This window comes from Sciurus carolinensis, chromosome 8 (assembly GCF_902686445.1).
Source record: "Sciurus carolinensis chromosome 8, mSciCar1.2, whole genome shotgun sequence".
NCBI lineage: Eukaryota > Metazoa > Chordata > Mammalia > Rodentia > Sciuridae > Sciurus > Sciurus carolinensis.
Window position 1 is genome coordinate 52,559,760 of NC_062220.1, and position 21,591 is coordinate 52,581,350.

The following is a 21,591-nucleotide window of genomic DNA, read 5'->3' on the forward strand; positions in this document are numbered from 1 at the left end:
TGTAAAATAGGCCCAAAGAATTACCTATAACAAAGGTCTACTCTCCAAGGAAAAAGACTTTATCAGAGCCTTATCAAAGCACTAGAAAGACACTCTTCCCATGCTAGCATCCCCAGCCTTCTTGTCTTAATAAATGGCCCCAGGGAGGGAAAGCCATGTCACTAGAAAAATGCTTGTGAAGGTTACAGCCTAGAGACACAAGTCAACCAAAAGAATGAGATTTAATCACAAGATTATAAAATGGTTTCTTTTTCCCACATGTGACCATCATGCCAACAGAGTATTACTTAAGAGTGGATGACACCTGAAATTGATGCAACATGCAGATTTTTCTCTGAAGAAGACTATTTAAGAAATCAAAAGCCGACAGATCAACACAAACAAGGATGCTGCGGGGATCTGGAGCTTATGGCACCTAAAACTGCAGTAAATACTCAACACAGACTAATTCCCAGCTAGAGGAATACAAATTCTCACTTTAACGGTCCACGTACTTCAGTTCTATTACCTGTTACCACAAGTCTACTTCAAAGGAAAAATTACAAGGCATATCAAATAGAAAAAAATGCAGTCTTCAAAACTGAAGCGTCAGACTGAGACTGAGGTATGATCCATATGTTGCAATTGTCAGACAAGAGATTTAAAATTGATGATTAATGTCTTCAAACTCTAATAGAAAAAGTGATCAACATGTAGTAAAACATAGGTACTGTAAGCAAAGAGAATCAAACTCAGAGAGTGAAGGTTCAAGACTCACCCCCACCAAAAATTTGGTTCAGATGTTGAGATGAGTGATGCTACACACATTCCAGAAGAGTACAAAGAGAGACAACTGAATTCTGGAATTCAGGTCTTTGGAGACAGGGGCCAAGTCCCCCAGCAGATCCACCATGGTGGGAACAAGGAAAGGAAACTGCCTCGGGTTTGAATTGTGATTGGGAGTTGAGAAAAGGGCTTGAGTTTCAGGGTGAGAATTTTCATGCTTAGGAAGAGGCATGTGTGCCTTGAATCTCCTGAAAACTCCGGAAAGAAGCATACTTTCTTTTCAGCTTGCTCAGATGTGGGACAGAGGTAAAATGAGAGAGTAATGAGGCTTAGAAGTTATCAAGCATCAAATTTTTAAAAAGTCGAGTCAGAATTCTAATTATAAATCAAAAACACTGTAAAAAATTAAGAATGACTTTGGTGAGCTAATCAGTAGGACAGGACACAGATAAGGAAAGAATCAGAAAGAATTGAAAATAGTTATAAACATTATAGATAATGTAAGCTTCCTTTCCAAATCCATAAACCCAGACTAATTATAAGAAAAAAAAATTCTAATGGAGAGGCATCCTGCAATATATCTGACAAGTACTCCACAAAAGTATCAAGGTCAATGAAATGAGGAAGGTCTAAGAAACTATCATAGCCAGTAGGAGCCTAGAGAATGACAAGTAAGTGTAAATGGGGTATCCTGGAACAGATAAAATGTTTTAAAACAGATGTATCTTGAAGTAGCTCTCTGCATATAGAGAGATAGAAAGGTGGCATATATCTGATACAAATACAGAGAGAGAAGATGAAATGAAGGGTTGTTAATAACACTTTGAAAAATATAGAATATCTAAAAGGCAAGATATTATTGTCAATTGTATACACACAGATGTTGAAAGTATAATAAACAACTGATATGAGATTTTGGTTTAAAAGGACTTTAGATGCCATTCTAATTAGCATTATTTTATTTTATGTAAAAGAATATTGGCTCTAGAATTGTATCTAGAAGCCAGGTGTTAAGCTAAGAATTATTAGGTCATTGTCTTATTATCTTGGTTCACACCCCCACCCATAATGAGAAACATTAAAATAAGTTGGGAAACAGCAAGAGACTTATTTCACAGAAGTTTGAGACTGAGATATTACTCTGATCTGCTGTTGGAAGACAGCCACCATTAGGATAAGTTGAAATAAATAACTTTATTTTGTGGCAGCATTTATTCCACATATTTAAATGAAAGGCTAATTCAATGAGGTAAGGTAGAGCAATGGGAAATCTTTTGGAAATGTGGACGAGTGAAGAATGTTTTTGGATGACACCCAAAATAGTCCTCACATCTACTCAGTAATAGTGATTATTTGATCATTGAGTAACATGCACATAAGTACGTACCTGATTTTCAGACAAGAGAATTCTCAAATGCTGAAATCAAGAATCTTGGATTTTTAAAGTGTTTAGACTGTGTAAAGGGGGTGTGTTGGTCAGCTTTACATGACTATGATCAAAATACCCAACAAAAGCCACTTGGAGGAGGAAACGTTTATTTTGGCTCACAATTTCAGAGGCCTCAATACATGGTAGAGGACTCCATTGCTCTGGGCCCAAGATGAGGCAGAGCATCATGGCAGAAGTGTCTGGTGGAGGAAAGCTTCTCAGCTCATGGACATCAGGAAACAGAACAAATGCAAGGAGCAGGGGACAAAATATATAATCCCCAAAGCATTCACCCTGTGACCCGCTTCCTCCAGCCACGCCCCACATACCTACAGTTACCATCCAGTTAGTCCTTTCAAATTATTAATCCATCAAATAGACTAATCCACTGACTAGTTTACAGGTCTAATAATCTAATCATGAGCTTTTGGAGGATACCCCCTATCCAAAAATAACAGAGGATTTTGGATACTATGGTTTACGCTGGTTTTTCAAGTACCCTCTTCAAATTTTTCCCCATATTTTGTTCCCAGAAGTAGGTTAAAGAGTGAGTGATAATGTCTGAGCACAGTGAAAGACTTTGAACACTGGATTGTTTTTTTATTTTTATGAGCACTGCTTTCTACATAATTCCCTTGAGTTAGGTCCTTGGTAAATTTTCTGAATGTTTTAAAGTTGTTTTGTCAAATTAGGCCCATCTCTGTTTGGCATGGGTGAATTCATTTTACCCTGTCTATGAAGCTGAGGAAATTTTAAACATTTTATCCAAATTTGAAAACTGTGCGGCATACACTGTGACTATTGTCCAACCTAATAGCTCTCAAAATGCAGAAGGGATGGTAGCACACATCCTGAGAATAGTAGGCAAAGGAATAATTTTAGCAATTGTCTCCCCACCATTATTCCTCAGGATCCAAACTATGCTCTTCCTGCAAGCATTGATATCCAAACAGCAATTTGTTACAAAATCTATCCATTCTGCAAAATGGATGAATTGAGATGATTACCTGTATATGTTTAGAAAACACATTTAAAACTATTGCATAGAGCTAACTGGGTCAACAAAGCCAAATAATGCTGCCCTGGCTTTTCCTTCTTCAACAGTAGTTATTCTCAATTTTTTACCCATCAAGAGAATTTTACTATGATACCAGTCCTGTAAATAACAGCTATTTCTCTGCTTTAGGGCAATAACCTATTAGGACAAAAGACTGTCTAGTCCCAAGTCATATGCAGCTCTGTGAAGAAATTTCTGTTGATTATAAAGTGAAATTGTCTTCAATAAATATCTAAGTGCCAGTAACTTTGAAATAACAGAATACAAACTTCACTTTCACATAGAGTATTATACAGTATTCATTGATGTCTAAACTTGACCAAACTAGTTTGTTTTCTGCTTATTTTCTTAAATGGGTGTAGATAGTGGTATCAAACTATCAAGCTGACCAACTGACTGCTGTTTTACACAGGATGCATGTCTACCATACATTCAATGAACTGGTATGGAGGATGACTTCACTTTTTAAAAGCAGACTAATGGACAAGACAAAATCAAACATGTCCTTTTTCTCAAAATGTCAGTCAACCTAAGGGAAAAAAATTCACTATATAAACTCTGAAGTTAAAATGATTTTCCCATCAAGAGCAGAAAATAGGAAGTGGATCCAGTTCCTGTGCTTTTAGGGAGTGAATATTCACCAAAGATAAATCCTAAGAATGTTTGTCATTCTAGTGTCTCTTTAGTAACTGGACACAAACAGATCGATCAAAAATAGTGCCCACAGTATTATAGAGAGAACTTGAACTAGAGATATGAAATGACAAAGTCCTATTGTGCTCTGAAAGGAATGATGAAAAATCCATATAGACACTGCATATATTAACACTACCATCATTTGAATTCTTCAGAGGAAACCTCTAAACTCGATACCTTTGAAATGATTCCTTAAGCTGAAGCCAGTTAAACCTCTGGAAAGAACTCTAATGTCCAGAATATTCCCTGGAATGTCTGAACTTGGTAGAGAATAGGGAGCCAGGTAGCTTCTATATTTCTTATAGAAAATAAATTAAAAAGTTTAATTTAAATGAAAATTATTTAAACTGGTAATAATGTTTGGCCTATACATAAAGTCTATTCATTTCTTGCAAAAACATTGCCAGTATTTTCATTTGACTAAAGACTATATCTTTTCCTCATGCCTTTGCTCACTGATGTTCTTGCCCTTCATATTTTAATTATCAATGAAAAGAGCTAATGATATGAATCTTAGACATCTCCCTCATTCTTGCAAAGTGAGTAGGAGAATCCAGTATCATCTAAGAATGTGCAATATTTTAAAATTTTAGAGCAGGGTACCAACATAAGTAAATGTGATTAATATAGGCTTGTTAGAAAGAAAAGAGAAGTTTGTATTGAATTTTAATAATAATATCAATAATAATATCAAAGATGAATGATTAAATATTAATATTATTTTAATAATAATATCAATACTATAATACTACTAACATGAGTAGCTCAAGTAATGTAATATGTCAGTTTCTTCATATATGCTATGAGATAGGAATTATTTTTTCCACATTACAGATGAAGACAAAGAGAGTCTTTGGCCCAGAGCTACAAAGAAGTTAGGTCATGGAAGCAGAATTTGAACATGTACATGCAATAATGCCAATAATTGAAAATCCTACATTTCACATTGATTTGTATTGTTAGCTGAATGCAAGAAAAGTGTATGGCTTTCACATACACATGCACCTAATCCACCACTAGCACCTCCCTTGTGTTGACTCTTGCTCATAAGTTGTTTTTTGTAATTTAAGCCCTTTTGGTATATTAGTGAAGTATATGACTTTAATTAAGCCCTCCTTGTGCTAATAACATTCTCCATTCACTGCATATTAACTATGAAAAATCTAATCACAATATTTTACCCAATATTCCCTTTGTTTATAGTTCCTCATATATTTCTGACAGTGCTAAAATATTTGACATATTTGTTGTCATTAAATTTTAATGTTTACATTGTGACCTCTTTTCTACACCATATCTTTATGGATCCCTTCCAATTCCTAATTTTTGAATCTTTTTATCAGTTTCCAGTTGACTTCATTTCTAAATGGCCAACACAGATCCAAATACATATTTCTTGGTTTTCTCTGGAGTGCTGTGTCCTCCATGTCTGTGTCTTAATTTTTTCCTTCACCAGTATTTTTTAAATGTTTAAATGTCTACATAAACATACCTACCGGCTATCTTAAAAGCCAATATCTTGAGTTTATTGCCACACTACTGTCAGACGAAGGATGCAGGCTGATTTATTCTTATCCACTTTTATATCTCCAAGTGTTTTGTAGAGATAGGGAGCAAATAAAGAAGGTGAACACAAACTCAAAATCTACAGATTTCATGAAGAGACATGAGAATCTCAAGATATATTAAGAGATAGAGACTCTCAGAAAGGGGTTTTAGTAAACAACTCTTGTGTTTGTTGTTGTTAGGATAAAATATTACTCTAAGCATCTTTTTCTTCTTGTACTTCTCTTCCACCTCTTGAGCTTTACAGTTAGAAAAACTGGATAACAAAAATTTTAAAAATTTTAAAAAATAAATTTAAAAAAGAAAGGCAACAAATATTGATTTTGTAACTACTGGGGAGCATCCTAAATTGTGCCTGATAGGTGTTCTCTCATTTAATGTAATATCTATCATAACTGTCTGGTAAGTTTTATTTTTTTCTAATTCTACGGGTAAAGGAACTAATGTGAGGAACATTTGAATAATTTTCCTATGGTCATATGAGTAATAATTGACAAAACAAAATCTGAATCCAGGGAAAAAATCACTGAAAAGTCTAGACTCTTTCTCTACACCATATTGTATTAAATAGGTAAGTGACTTTTTGTAAATGTTCAAATAAATTTTGTTTCCCTTTTCTGATTGTGTATTCCTTATCAATATAATTTTTCTTCAACTTTTCCTACTAAATATATCAAATTATGGAAGATAACCTGAAACTCATATCAATAAAATTTTGGGAACCTTACTATAAATTGTCTACAAACTTAAGTTTTCCTTTAGGACTCCCATTACAATTATTATAATTGTTTTTCACTTTATAACTCATTTAAGATTTGCATTCTATTATGTAATGTGTCTATTTTATAATGAAAACTATTTTAAAATTCTATTCTAAAAAACACAAAACTAAATGTTATAACTTGTCACATTGATAACTGGGCATTATATTATTGGATTAATTTTAAGAGGTTTGTAAAATGGTTTGAATAAAGACTCATATTATTCCTATCTATTCATGTGTGTATATTACTATCCTTCAGTCTATCCATCTATCTATTCATCCTATCACCTACAGTGGTTTACATAATTCTGACCCCTGGCTGTCCCTCATACCCTGACCCCTGGCTGTTTCCTATAAATTTCTCTGGACTCAGTCCAGCTACATGAACTCTTTCCCTGTTCTTCAAATAATCAAAGCAAACTCTCACTTCAGCAGCTTTGCACACTTACTGTGTTCTCCACCTGATGTCTACATGGTTCATTTCCTCTCTTCGGTTAGGTCTCACTTAGGCATAAATACCATCTTTTCTGCCTTTGCTGTGCCTTCCAAACTATGCTTTTTTTAAAAAAAAATATAGGGTGGCACTATACTTTATGCTGATTTTCTCATAAATTTATCTATGTCCCCTCCATAGTTAATATAAAAATAATATATTTATTAAAAGTTTATAAAGTTGCTGCTGAACTCTCCAAAGTGTGAGATCATCAGACTTGGAGGTTAAACCACCAAGAAGAGTACTGAAATTTCACCATGGGTATATTCCAAGAAAAACTGTACCACTATTCCTACTGAAGTCCTAGATACCACAACTCATATGCTGATCACATGCTGCTCCTGGAAGTTCAAGTTCAGCTACTTGACTGTGGGCAATGTTTTCAGAAAAAAAAAAAAATCCTTTTCAGTGCTTGCTTCTTCACCTAATTGTTTCTCTCTTGATGGAAATCTTAAGTAAGTATATTTTGATTAGCAAATTCTGGGTAACACCCTTGAGTCTTAGATTAAGAATAGCTGGAAAAGTGTTTCCTACTTTTAAGTGGAGAAATTCACTAAATATAAGAAACTTCTTTCAAAATAGCAGCATGGTCAAAAAAAATCAAAATAAATGCCTACGTTGCTTCTGCATTCCCAGCACCTAAAACAGCACAGAATCCATTGTGAGCATTCTGTAATAGCTGCTAAGTGAGCAAACAAGGTACCACATTCATGTTCTATGTAATGTATTTTCTCACCTTGTTGTCACAATATTTTTGAGAATTGCATTCACAGAAATTTGTGGATACATACAGCAACACCTTTTTTTTCAATATTTTGGAGATCCAAAGTACCATCAAGGCAATAATAAAGCAATATTTTCAGGATTCCTGTAGATAAACGTTTTGTCAGTGGCTCTGCTTTTGCTGAGTTCAACTGAACTGCTTCCTAGGCTGGCCCAAGTGGTTCCCCACCTGCCATTCAGGCTCTTACCAGCTCAGTAAAACCCAGGTCAAAGGTCTTTTCGGGGTAGAGAGATGACTCAGTGATTCCTCTAATTCATTTTTCATTAAGTTTTGAGCAGGTCAACAATTTATTTTCTAAATTCTTTGAGGACAGGTGTATTTTAATATTCATAATTTTTCAGACAGTGCAATATTTGTAGTAGAGTTCAAATACCACATAAAAATTCTCAGGTAGGTGTTGGGCAGCACTCTACTCAAACCTATTACTATTTCTTCAGTGAAACATAAGAAAACACTCCATACTAATTATGATAGAGTAAGATAAAAACAATAAATAGCCTTATATCTGTTCACATCAAGTTTTGTTCCCAAGTTAAGTTATAAAAATGCTTTGATTTTCAGTTTTTTGGATGTTGTTGTTGGGACTAAGGGTATAGACCTGTACATTTATCATCCACCAATTAATGAAGACACTTGCTCATTGGTGCTGTGACCAACTTTCTTCATTCTACATTCAATTTATTTTTAGTGCTCTGATCTTGACATGGGCATTAAGCATGCTCACTTTTCTTTCTTTGCCTCTTGATTGAAAATGTTCAGCCCAGAATATAAATCAATAAATTTTATATTTATTTCCTACACTTATTTCTCTGCTCATAAATATAAAACTCATGTCTCACTAAAGCTTCTAACTACATTCTGCAATTTTCAGATTGACCATCTCTGTTTTCTGCACCAGTTCCCTGTGAGTGCTCAGTGACAACATCATTAACACCTTTTTCAGATCTGCTCAAATTCTTCTATTACCATACTCTATTATTTTAAGATTACATTTGAATTTATGGTTTTTCAGCACTGCCTAAAGTTCCCAGCTGACACATAAGGATATTATTTTAAAAATAACATTCCCCAAATAACGTAAAGTTTAAAGTGAACGGATGAACAATAAACCATTCTTGTAGCTGATCATTGCCTATTCAGCCAGAATAAACTCAAATAACAGTGCTTAATGTTCTGAAAATCTCTTCACCAGTATATTATCATTGGGTGAGAATTGCATGTCATAATTATTAGTGTAGATTTTCTTACCATACATATGGATATACCTTAATAGTTGACAGTGATTTGAAACATCCCTAGATCTCATTACCTGAAATATATTTTTATTTATTTCTATTTTGACAAAAATATATTGAACAATATGCTTGCCTATTATCTGATCTCTGCAGAGTAAAGTGTGTATGAATAGGAAATCAATTTAATGTTAACAATAGACTTGGTATTTAATATTTTAAACTACCAATACTACAACAACAGATATTCAATCTTTTCTACATTCATGTGTAATTTCTAACTTTCACACTGAGCAAAGCTAATTTGGATGAGGCTTCCAAGATCATATCGATGGCTACAAGAATATTTTAGTTTCATTTACACTTTTACAACTAGTCTTCTTTTTTCATTAAAAAATATTAGTTTTATTATACATTCCAGAAGTTTTTCAAATAAGTTTTAGAAGAGAGATGAATTTATAGCTTTTAAAAAATGTTCAAAAATTTCAAATAACTATTGCTTAGTAATACATTCTTTTTGACAATAGGTTTTGGAAGGAAGAGGGAAAATCATTAAGGGAAAATTGTTGTCGATTCTATTATCATGCCCTACAGTTTACCTGAATCCAGAATAATCCCACACAGATCAGCTTTTCCTATTTTTCATGTCATTCATTGCTCTGAACATAAATAAGTATAGAAAAGCACAAAACACACCACAGGTTTTTGAGGTCTTGATTAAAGGAGGATTCTCAACACAATGATTGGAATTGTCACTGTTTCCCACAAGTTCTTATATTCCAGCAGTGTAACATGGAAAAGTTCTGAAATGTTGGAGAAAAAAAAAAAAAATCACTGTCTTTTATAGAGTTAGAAGAATTAAAAGGAGAAAAGGGAACAGAAAACCAGCAAGAGACATTGTATTACTGCTCTCTAGAGGAACAGAATCAACAGAAAGTATGATTATGAAAAGGGGATTTATTAGATTGCTTTATAACTAGAAACTGGTTAGTCCACATTGGCCATCTGTAGCTGGAGAGCTGTAAGAACCAGTAGTTGCACTGTTCAAGAGGTGGAAGCGCCAAAACAAGAATGATCAACAGTGCTACCCTAGTCCCAGACCAAGACTTCTGGAAACTACCAGGAGAATCACCGGCAGAGTGTGCTTTGGGAGAGTGAGTGAAGAAGCGAGAGTCGGATATCCTCGGACAATCAAAACAGCAATCAAGAAACTGTACCAAAAAAAAAAAAAAAAAAAAAAAAAAAAAAAGAAAGAAAGAAAGAAAAGAAAAGAAAAGAGAAACTGTACAAGAAGAGTGAAATTTGGATCTGCATCTGCTTCCTTGTTCTTCCAACTTTTGTTCTATCCAAGCCACCATCCTATTGGGCAGTGCTGCCCTCACGTAGGGAGGGTCTCCAGTTTGCTATCCCACATTCCAGTCATTCCTAGACAGGCCTTCATGGACACACCCAGAAGCCTCTTATTCATGGGCATCTATTAATCCAATCAAGTTGACAATTCAAATTAATCATTACAGTCATAGATTGATTATAGGTCTATGTTTAAAAAAGCAATAAATATGGAAAATTAGAAATCAATTATTATTTCTCTTAACATTTATGCCCATGATGCCATTGGAAAATTTTAGTGTGACCCACAGTTCGTGTGTCCTAACTTAAAGACCAAGTTCTAGCATCATAGTTGTCCTTTTTCTTATATCTCCTCTTACACCAATGCCTACTATCAAATGCAGTGATTTAAGAATCCTGGATTTAGGTTTTTGGCACTAGTAGAGTTTATTTCTGGACCAGTTAGCAGGCTTGTCTTGTACATATAATACTGATGTTATTTGCCTAGAAAGCCTGAAGTTCTCTCACCACGTAAGGTCATATTCTCTTTAAAATTTAAAATGAAATGAAATGGGTCAAGACTCCTAACTGTAGGTTTGCAAAATCCAGGTCCTTCTTGGTCTGACATGCCCATTCTACTCTCTATGGTTATTCTCTTACCTCTCTTCCAAAGCAAACAGATCTTGTCAGCCTCCTTCCTGGCCCAGACTGCTTTTGGGTTGCTAAGGGTTTCTAAGTTTTCTTTTCATGATTTTTCCAAGTTGTCCCAAGAAACTAAAAATTCCTCAGCTTTAATCACAAGTAACTCAACTCTTTTTCCTTCCACTCTGGCTATGGGGGGGCGGGAAGGATGTGTCACATTGAACACTCCAAGAAAACCTCCTTAAATTTTCTTAATGAAAAAGTTTTCTTCCTGAGAAAGAAGTTCTTATGTAAACATATTCTATCTAAATCTTATGCTCATAACTAGTTTGAATAGTTTTTCTTGGCATTATCTAGACAGTCTTCCCTTATTGCTATATATTGGATAATATAAACTAGATGAATTATTCTAATGAGTATTCTCAGAATTTGACCATTTATAAAGCAAGTAAGCCATGAAAAAGTTTTTCCCCCTTTCTGGATAGTGTTGTGTTCACAAAACTTTTGTTCTGCATGGAAATTGTACCTTAATAGATTAGTTTGATTTCATATCATTTGATCTCAAATACTTTTCCCAACTTAGAACAACTAAAAACTAAAATGATATTTCATTTCTATGTATTTAAAAATCTATCAATGGAAATTGATATCAAAACATAATATTTTTTTTTTTGATTAGTCATGGGATATGGGAGTTCTAAATCCAAGGGTATATAAAATAAAAACCTGGGTCTTTGATATGTTATTTATCACCTAATAGTATTACCTATCAGTATGTTCTTTAAATACTTTTCTAGGTGTTCTCCTGGAATGTATTTTTCTAGAACAGCATATTGCAGCATGTATTGTTTATTAGAATAATTTGGGAATCAAGTTTTTTTAATATCTTAGACATTATTATTATTGTTGTTGTTGTTATTATTATTATTATAATTTTGATATTGAGGATTAAACCCAGTGGCACTCTACCTCTGAGTCACATCTCCAGGCCTTTTTATATTTTATTTTGGAACAAGGTCTTGCTCAGTTGCTAAGGGTTTCACTAAGTTATTGAGGCTGGCCTAGAACTTGCAATTCTCCTGCTTCAGACTCCCAAGTCCCTGTGATTAAAAGTATGTGCCATGACATCCAACCTAGTTAGACATAATTACATTTAACATTTAGATGATATCATATACATATCCTAGAATTTACAACTTTTATACAACTTTCTAGAGAATTATACATATTTGTATAAGTAGGTCTAGTTAATTAATTTTAACTTTGTAGATGTAATTATTCATTTATCTAATGCACATAAAGTGATAAAGGAATATATATGTATACATATGTGAATATATATTATATACCTTTTGTCTACTTTTGTTGATTCCATTTTTATATACAAACAAGCACAAAATAAAATAATATGCAGATTATACCAACAGAGTTTTATTTGTCAATTTAAAAAAATTAGAAATAATGTAAAATTCCTAAAAGCATAATACTAACCAAAATTGAGCTGAGAGAAGTAGAAAATCTGAGTAATTCTGAAATTGTTAGCAAAATTGAAACAATAGTTGAAAATCTTGCCATAGTAAAAAATTTCAGACTCAAATGGTTTTCAGAGGGAGTTCATAAACATAATAGCATAAAATCAGAATATACATATTAGCATAATAGCATGATATAATAGGTATGTCAAATCATATATAAACTATTCCAAAGAACAGAAAACCAGTCTTCCTGATTCAAATGAAATATTTATATCCTTGCCACCAAACCAAAGCTGAATGAGGAAAGGCTAATTGAAACTGTTCTCTCTTATGAAAATAAATGTAAAAATCTAAAAGAAATAGTAAAGAATGTATAAGATGCAATACATTGTATAAGATTAAGTACAATGTATAGTATATAATACAATGTATCATAAGATGTAATACAATATATATAATAAAATAACAGTTTTTATTCAAGGATTATAATTCTGTCTATAGAACATAAAGTGTACCTCATAATAACAATCTAAGTAACACCATTACAGAGATTCATAACATCTGTTACTAAACATGGGTAATTCAAGCTTGGCACCATGGCACAGGCCTATAATTCCAAGAGGTTGAGGCAGGAGGATCAGGAGTTCAAACCAAGCTTCTGAAAAAGTGAGGCACTAAGCAACTCAGTGAGACCCTGTCTCTAAATAAAATGCAAAATAGAGCTGGGGATGTGGCTCAGTGGTAGAGTATCGCTGAGTTCAATCACTGGTACCCAACTCCCCAACAAAAGGAGTAATTCAAAGGAAATTCCCTAACTTGAAAAAGCCTACTCTCAAGAAAAATCCTAGAACAAAGGCAACCTCAATAGTGAATCCATACATATTATTGCTAAAATCTGAAGTAGAAAAATGACTCATGTTTTTTTTTCCATTCATTCATTCCGCTGATGTCCCAATGACACAAATGAATAGAAGAGACAATGGACTTCGAGAATTGAAAAGGAAAATAAACTGTCATTTTAAATCTTTTTTAAAAAACATGCTAATTTAATTCTATGTAAATAGAAAACTCAAAGATATCATTCACAAGAACAACAAATATTTACAAATTAAAAAATGTTTTTGAAGGTAATTAAGAAAGAGCTGAAGAGAGATAAACACTGTTTCCACAGAAGGCTGGTATAGTAGAGTCAGTTCCTTTCACATTGCTTCGTTGATTTAATATCAACCCTTCAAACAGGAATTTTTGTCACTCTGAAAGCTAATTCTCACATAGATCTGGAAAATTAAAGACCTAAATCCAAGATATTCTTAATATAGAACATCAAGTGAAGGGATTGAGATATAAAATACCAGTTCATTATAAAATACTAGTAACTAAGACAGTTTACATTGGAAAGTTATTAGACATATAGACTATTATTATTCTGTATGATTTAACACATTTTTTAGCCTGTACCATATTCTTATTTTATTTCAAGTTGCAGTAATATTACAACAATAGTGCAAGCAAAACTGTTCTTCTGGAGTTTATGGTATAGCTAAATGAATAAGAAAAACAATATTAAATGGTGATGATTGCTATGGAGTGTGTGTGTGATGGGACACGAAAGGTTAGATAAGAAGATGGTATTGGTGTCAAAGCTAATAGAAATTGCAAATGTAAGGTATAAAGCCACCTTTCTCTCCCGCTACAGGAATTCCTGGCCTCCTAACCACCTGTCAATCTGCTTTCCGCCCACCTCTCCCGTTATAGGAATCCAGCCTCCTAACCACCTGTCAATCTGCGTTCTGCCCACCTCTCCCGTTTCAGGAATTTCCGGCTTACGTTGCCGTAATCTTCCTGCCTCCCACATTACATTCTAATATGTCATTGGTTCATCAGTCAGTCTGTAATAATTCTCCTCCGCGATTGGTTTCTCCCAGCCCACGAAATTCCAATATCTGAGGAGAAACCCTGCACCATGTTCTTCTTTTTCTTCTTCTTTCCTTTTCCCCGAGCGGATGTGAATCGTCTGCGTAAAATAAAAGTTCCTCGTGTGAGACCTGTGTCTACAGAGCGTTTTTCTGGGAGCTATCCGAACTGTAACTGCCCCTAACAGCAAGTGACAGAGCACACTCTGATGTATCACAATAGACGCTGGTGGGGAAATGACTATTTGATTAATAGTCCTGAGAAATTAGTTAACAATATGAAAGATAGGATTCTTTTTAAATTTCATATAATACCTTTGCAAATCCATTTGAATTAAAGGCTGTACATGTAGGATTACATGAATGATCTACATCGTGCACAACCATAGAAACAAAAAGTCGTACCCCATTTGTGTACAATGAATCAAAATGCAGTCTATAAAAACAAATTTAAAAAAAAATCATAATAAAGTGTAAATTACAAAACTTCACAAATATAATAAAACAAATACTGGGATATATATTTGGATATTGAATAGGGGAGGATTTAAAAGATAAGAATTAAAAAAGATTTAAACCTCAAAAGAAAAGAATTACAAATTTGACTATATTAAAATGATTTAAAGATACTTTAAAACCCAAACCAGGAGAAGATATTTTAAAATATACCTTAAATTGAAAAAAATATTAGTATCTAAAATGTTCTTAAATGCCTTATAAATTATTAAGAAACAAGCACTAATAAGAAGTAGTTTAAGAAAAAGGTCTTGTCTGCATCCACCGAGAGAGCAGGGATGCAGGACAGGTATGAGCCGAGCTGTCCTCTTCAAGCACATGCTGGCTGCTTCTTTGAGTACAGACTCCAGGAGAGTCCAAGAGGAAGCAGTGGCATTTCCTGAAAATGACTGACACTGGGTTCATGGCCAGGCAAGCAGCAAGCAGTGACCCAATCTGAATGTGGGCTGAAGGCTCAGCTGAAGGACTGAATCTGGCATAGGAAAAAAGGATGTAAGAGTGACTCCAAGGTGCTTAGCTTGAACAATTAGAAGATAATAGAGAAAAAAATCTGCTACATCTTAATTGCGCATTTTCCTTTAGTATTTTCCTCTATATTGTCTGGTAGATCGGTGAGAGTCCATCATCCTATGTTCATTTGGGTATGCAGAGATCAGGAGACACTTTCACATTCACTTTAAAAACACCAGCAATTACGTTTTTAAAAATTCTCTAAGTGTACAAGAATATTAAAAATTGTGGATAACCTCTACTAAGTCTACTGATAAAAATTGTTCTAACCTTGAAGGATAAACCAAAGAGAGTTAAGGAGAAGCAAATGGTCCCATTAGGCTTTGTTTTGACATCTCCATTTGAAAGAGATTCCTCTTCTGAAGAGGAAAAGCACTCTTTGGAATTGCTGGCTTCAGCTGCTACAGACAACAATGATATCCTTCATTTGTTTCAAAAAGGTCAAGAGACTGTAGGTGAGACCCAGCAGGGCAACTATTATAATTAGGAGAGAAACTGCATGTATTCTTAAAATCCCACATTCCATTGGGTACTGTGCTGTCACATTTATGCCAAGGGGCCATGAACCTGCAGTGTAAAGGGCAGTCTGTGTGTGGGGCAGTCCATTTTTGTCTCTAATATGTGGGTTTTAAGGGAAAAAAGAATTCGAAGATAAATGAGATCATGTAGTTGAATAGTTAAAGGTGATTTTACTATATGCACTTGTTTTCTGATCCATGTACTAGCAAACCACTTCAGGGCAGTGTGCTATAATATTTTCTTTTTTAAAAAACAAAGCCTTTCAAATAAAAGTGAAATCAAAAGTTAGGTGAGGAGCTCCACTGTAAGGTTGGTATTTTGCCAGCAAATTTCTGCTCAGTTACCACTGCTGATAAGTACTGTTATATGGCTCATTAAAACATTTTAGTTTCTTGACTTTCTTTACTTGAAGACTTATCTTTACAAATCACAGACGACACTTCCTGAAATTCCTTGATTGCTGCCTGAGCCTCCTTACTTTTATTCAGTACTAACCCACCCAATTCCTTCTATAGATTAAAGCTTCATTCGTTTCCGTTGTCTTTAGAATATTGTGTATTTGCGTGTGTGTGTATTTGCGTGTGTGTGTGTGTGTGTGTGTGTGTATGAGAGAGAGGGAGACAGAAGAGGGGGGAGTTGCCATAGGTTATAAATGTATTTGTAATGCTTGCACAAATTTTCTATATAACAGTGAATTCTTATTGGTTGGGAATTTCTTTTTATTATTTATTTAAAAATCATACTTAAACATCTTTCCACTTATGAGGTTGGAGTTTCTCTCCATATCTCTTGAGTAAAATATCAAAATCCCATTCCTATGTAGTCCAAACGAGGCCTGATAATGCTATGTGCTAATACTAGTCAGCTAGTGGATTCTTTCTGAGGGTGGGGAGATGAACTAAAAAAAATTAGATCCCTTTCTGAAATGATGGAAATATTTCATATCTTGTTTTGGATGGTGGCTACTTGGTTGAATATGACTATAAAATTCACTGAGTTCAATAGCCAATACCTGTGCTCTCTGATAAGTAGGTATATTATGCTCTAATAAAACATAAATATTGATATATCCCTTTTCATCCAGTGCCTTTCAACTCCTATTTAGCTGACACATCACTTATTTGGGTGCCATTATTTTTTTAAACACATTGGTAATCTCTGCTTCTTCCACACATACTTAAATTGTGGGAAATACAAGGAAAAAGAAGATAAGTAGCAGATCAAGAAAGGAAAGCAATCATTAGGTACCAAACTTCTGCAGAAAATATAAAATTTTATAATGAACCTTCAAAATACATTTTATAACATAACATGAGTACTCTCATATATGGAGGAAAAAAGTAAGAACAGTGGAAAGAATCTGACTTAACTTTCCTATGTACAGACATAAAAATTCCACAGTGAATCTCCCCATTATGTGTATTCACAAGACACTAAAAACTTGTAGTTTATGTATATACATAGGACTGAATGACTGAAATGAACCAGAAGTCAGGATCATTTGAGATGAGAAATTCAAAGAATGGGAATGCCAAATGATTGAAAATAAAGATTTTGACAAAAAGGATATAAGTATCTTTACTATTAGGGGACTCAGGTTCTAAAAAAGAGGTCATTCTTTGGGCCTCATGACAACAAAAATATATCATATGAATAATAGGAATTCTCATAGCAATTTGTATCTGCTGGCAAGAGCTAAAACTTGATAAATCACATTATAATAAGCCAAGAATTAAAATAACCAGGAATGAACTCTTAAAGTTTTGCAGAAGACTATACCAAGGTGGTAGTCTATCATGAGATTTAAGAGATGATAGGGAAACAAGGGGAAATAGAAACTCCCATCTTCAGGCTCAGTGAGGCAAGAGATGTGGAAGATAAAAACAACTTGATGTGAAAAATCTCTAATGAGCTATTACCCTTAGAAGAAACCAGGTTGCAGTTGAAACTAAGAATCACAAAGAATGTTGAAGAAATCCAGGATTATGTTGATTATAGCCTCTAGTTACTAAGGGATGCAGTAGGAATTACAAGAAGGCATGTGATGAAAGCAGATAAGGCAAAACTGGAAGTCTGCGGAAATGAGAATTGGATTGAAGAGGGATGGCATAGAATTTGAACTTCGTGGGGTGACATGACATTTGTCCAAGGGGACTGTGGTGTTGAGATTCTGGGTTTGGGGGAAGACTTGATACTGATAATAGTCTAGGAAGGAGATTATGAATTAATGACCAAGCTATCATAAGGATCAAATCATAAACTTATGTTAATAAAAGATACCTCTTAGAATTATGATTTGCTACTTAATTCAAAGGTACATTTAATTAATATACACAAGCAAATCAAGGAGAGTTTTTAAGACACCAAGGACCTCTCCCCTAATCCTATGTCAGGCCTATACTCTCTGACCTCAAGTAATAAATTCAAGCTCTAACCAAGTGTGTGAATCACTGCATGAAGCAAGGAGAGTTCACATTATAAAACACATCTATTTCATATCTAAATAGCTACATAATTTACATGGCATTTTTTCATGCAGTCATGCTTACTGAAGTCATATATTCTATATTTGTTGACTGTAAATAATCCTAAATTAGGATCAATTAACTAAAAAAATCCCATTGATAAGAACTAGCTTATTAACAAACAGAAGAGTCTGTATGTCAGGAAGTCTGGTCATCAAATTTATAAGGTTGTATAATCTGCTTCTCCCACCCCAAGTACCTATCCCCATTAATGGGATCAATATAAATCAATAGGCAGCTGCTTTTGTGACTTCTTCCACAGCAAAAATTATTTTCTGGGTAGTTTTTCCTTTTAACTTTCAAGCCTGGTCATTATTTTACCTAGGAAGATAAATCAGAAACAAATATCTGAGAGTTTTTCTAATTCTTGTAACATAATCCCCAAGGGAGATCAATACAACAGCATCATTTGGAAGTTTCCCATTTTAGATATACAAAGGATGCAATGTCCTCTCTGCTTAAAGTTGAGTTTGATAAACATTTCACATTAGGTTACTTTCCAGAAATAGAGGTGAGAGTAAGAGGTGGAGAATAAGTAGCTATGCAAGATACACACAGTAGTTTTCTTCTTCCAATTCTCTCATGCAAGCCACTGCCTGCTCACTGGCTATGGACAATGACAAAAGAAGCCAGTTACAGTGGCACATGCCAGTGTCCCAACTATTAGAGAGGAGTCAGGAGGATCTCAAGTTCAAGGCCAGCCTCAGCAACTGTGTGAGGCCCTAAGTAACTTATCAAGATTCTGTATGAAAATAAAAAATAAAAGAGCTGGGGATGTAGCTCAGTGGTGAAGCATCCCTGAGTTCAATCCCTGGTATCAAAAATAAAACACAGCTTCTAGGAAACTGACCTTGAAGTACTATGTTGATAGGAATCCAAATGGAGAGAAGTTTAACCAGATTTCTCAAGTTTACAAAATTCTCGCTAATGCTAATAAAGAGAATCATTTGAGACAGGGAGATGTATAGAAGATAACATTCCAGGATGAAAGAGATCAAGAACCAGGACTAGGACCAGGAGATGTGATCATTGTACTAGATCAGCACCAAGATGGTTTTACTCAAAGGGGAGGCTTTTTCTTGTGTATGGACATACTACTGGGTGAAGCCTGTGTGACTTCCAAAAGCCAACATCCACTCTTGACAACTAAACCATGGTCATCACCGCTGAGGCCAGGCCAGATTGTCAAGCAAGGAGATTTCAAGTGTGGTAAATGACAGCATGTCAGTTTATCACAGGCATTTGAAAAGGGTCACCTGATCATTGAGTTTAAGGTATACTTTCCTGTGAATGGCTTTCTCTTTCCTGGTGAACTCTCTTTTCTGGAAAAATTCTTACCTGAGAAGAAGGAAGTGGAAGAGAAGGATTAAATGGATCTAGTATAACTAATAAGTATTGATCCAGATCTGAAAAAATAATGTCATTTATTAGAGAAGCATGGGAAGATAAACTTCATCCCAGAGGTCAGTGCAGTTCCCCGCTTTGGGGGGCCCCAGTAAATATCCACTGAGTGGATGAGTGAAGGACTATAATCATAATATGCTGACTACTTGCTTTTTTAAAATATTCAATAATAGTAGCATTTTAAAAGTAAAATGAAGACTAAACGTGTAAGCTCAAAAATATTTTGCATTATGATCTTTAGGGTTAAAAGTTAATTTCATCTGAGCTAATAGTTCCATTTTAAGTTTGTGATAGTTCATTTAAAATGGTTCTTGCTGGGTGCCATGGTGCTCCTCTGTAATCCCAGTGGCTCTGGAGGCTGAGACCAGAGGATCATGAATTCAAAGCCAGCCTCAGCAACTTAGTGAGGTATTAAGCAACTCAGTGAAACCCTGTCTTTAAATAAAGTATACAATAGGCTCTTTCTCTAAATAAAATACAAAATAGGACTGGGGATGTGGTTCAGTGATACAGTGCCCCTGAGTTTAATCCCTGGTACCCTCCCCCCAAAAAAATAAATAAAATATAATGGTTCTTAAAAACAAATGCTCATTGACTTATGTTTTATAAAAGGGCCTTTCAAACTTGAGAGAATTACAATATTGGGTTTTGTTGAATATGTAGAATTGATGAAAGAAATTTTTTTCTACTAAACCAAGATAGACAATCTGTCAGCAGTTTACAAAATTATTAAACAAAGTTGGAGATATGGAAAGATTTCTCTAATTTTTGACAATGTTTTGTATTCTGGTTTATTTCATTTACACAGTTGCTTTCTAAATTCTTTGATTGATATGTTTATTTCAGGCATATTAGATTATAGCAAATCCTATTAAAACTTACATTTACCTTACTTAGCTATTTTATTACCAAAAAATTAGCTCAGTAAGTCAAAGGTAGTCCTTTATTTCAATGATGAACACATTATAATAAGACAAATACAAACTGTAGAATTTTGCCTCTTAGAATAAGAAATATATACCTTTACCCTTTAGATGTGAGGTGTCCCCAGATCCTCATGTGTGGGATAATACAAATAGGTTTAGAGGTGAAATGATTGGGTTATAAGAGACTTAACCTAATCAGTGCATTTATTCTCTGATATAGATTAACTTAGAGTGCTGTTGGGTGTGACTGGAGGAGGTAAGTCTTTGGGTGTGTGTCCTTGATGTATATATTTTGTAAGCTGAGCTTATTCTCTCTCTGCTTTCTGATGTCATGTCTCCAGCTGCTTTCCTCTGCTCCACTCTTCTGCCATGATGTTCTGCCTCATCTCTAGAGTGGAGAAATAGAGCCAGCTGAGACCTCTGAAACTATGAGCCCACAAATGAACTTTGTTCCTCTAATTGTTCTTGTTAGGGCTTTTGATCACAGCAATGGGAAAGCTGACTCGAACACCTTCAGAAATTAATTTCCTGATCCTACTAACACCCACATATACAAAGACACACGCTCATCAAAATATTTTTCTAAAAAGAATATATGTTTAAAGACACTATTATCTCATGTACACGTATGGCTGCATGACAGATGTGATCCTGCAATATGTGTAATCAGAAAAATGAGAACTTACACTCCATTTATGTATGATCTATCAAAATGTATAAATGCATTCTACTGTCATGTAAAACTAATTAGAACAAATAAAACTTAATTGAAAAAAGAGAGAAAAAAAGGATATGTTTAGATATTTTATGATCATGTCTACTTCATATGTCACATCTTCTATTTTTAAATGTTCCATGTCACAAAAAGAATATCCAAATGTCATTGAGATACAACATCAAAATATGTAGAATATCAAAGACTAATTACAGAGGTAAGGAAGTATTTCCACAACTACAAGTAAGGAAGACCTGAATTTTCATTTTGGTTTTGAAGCAGGGCAGTTATTTTTTGTGTCAATCAAGTGTCTTTGTTCTTTTGAACCTTAG

The 21,591-nt window shown here is 34.3% G+C and overlaps 1 pseudogene; it reads left to right on the forward strand.

Moving 5' to 3' along the window:
- The first annotated feature begins 787 nt into the window (after positions 1-787).
- Positions 788-19,724, forward strand: LOC124991312 (dnaJ homolog subfamily A member 1-like; annotated as a pseudogene).
- Positions 19,725-21,591: the final 1,867 nt, after the last annotated feature.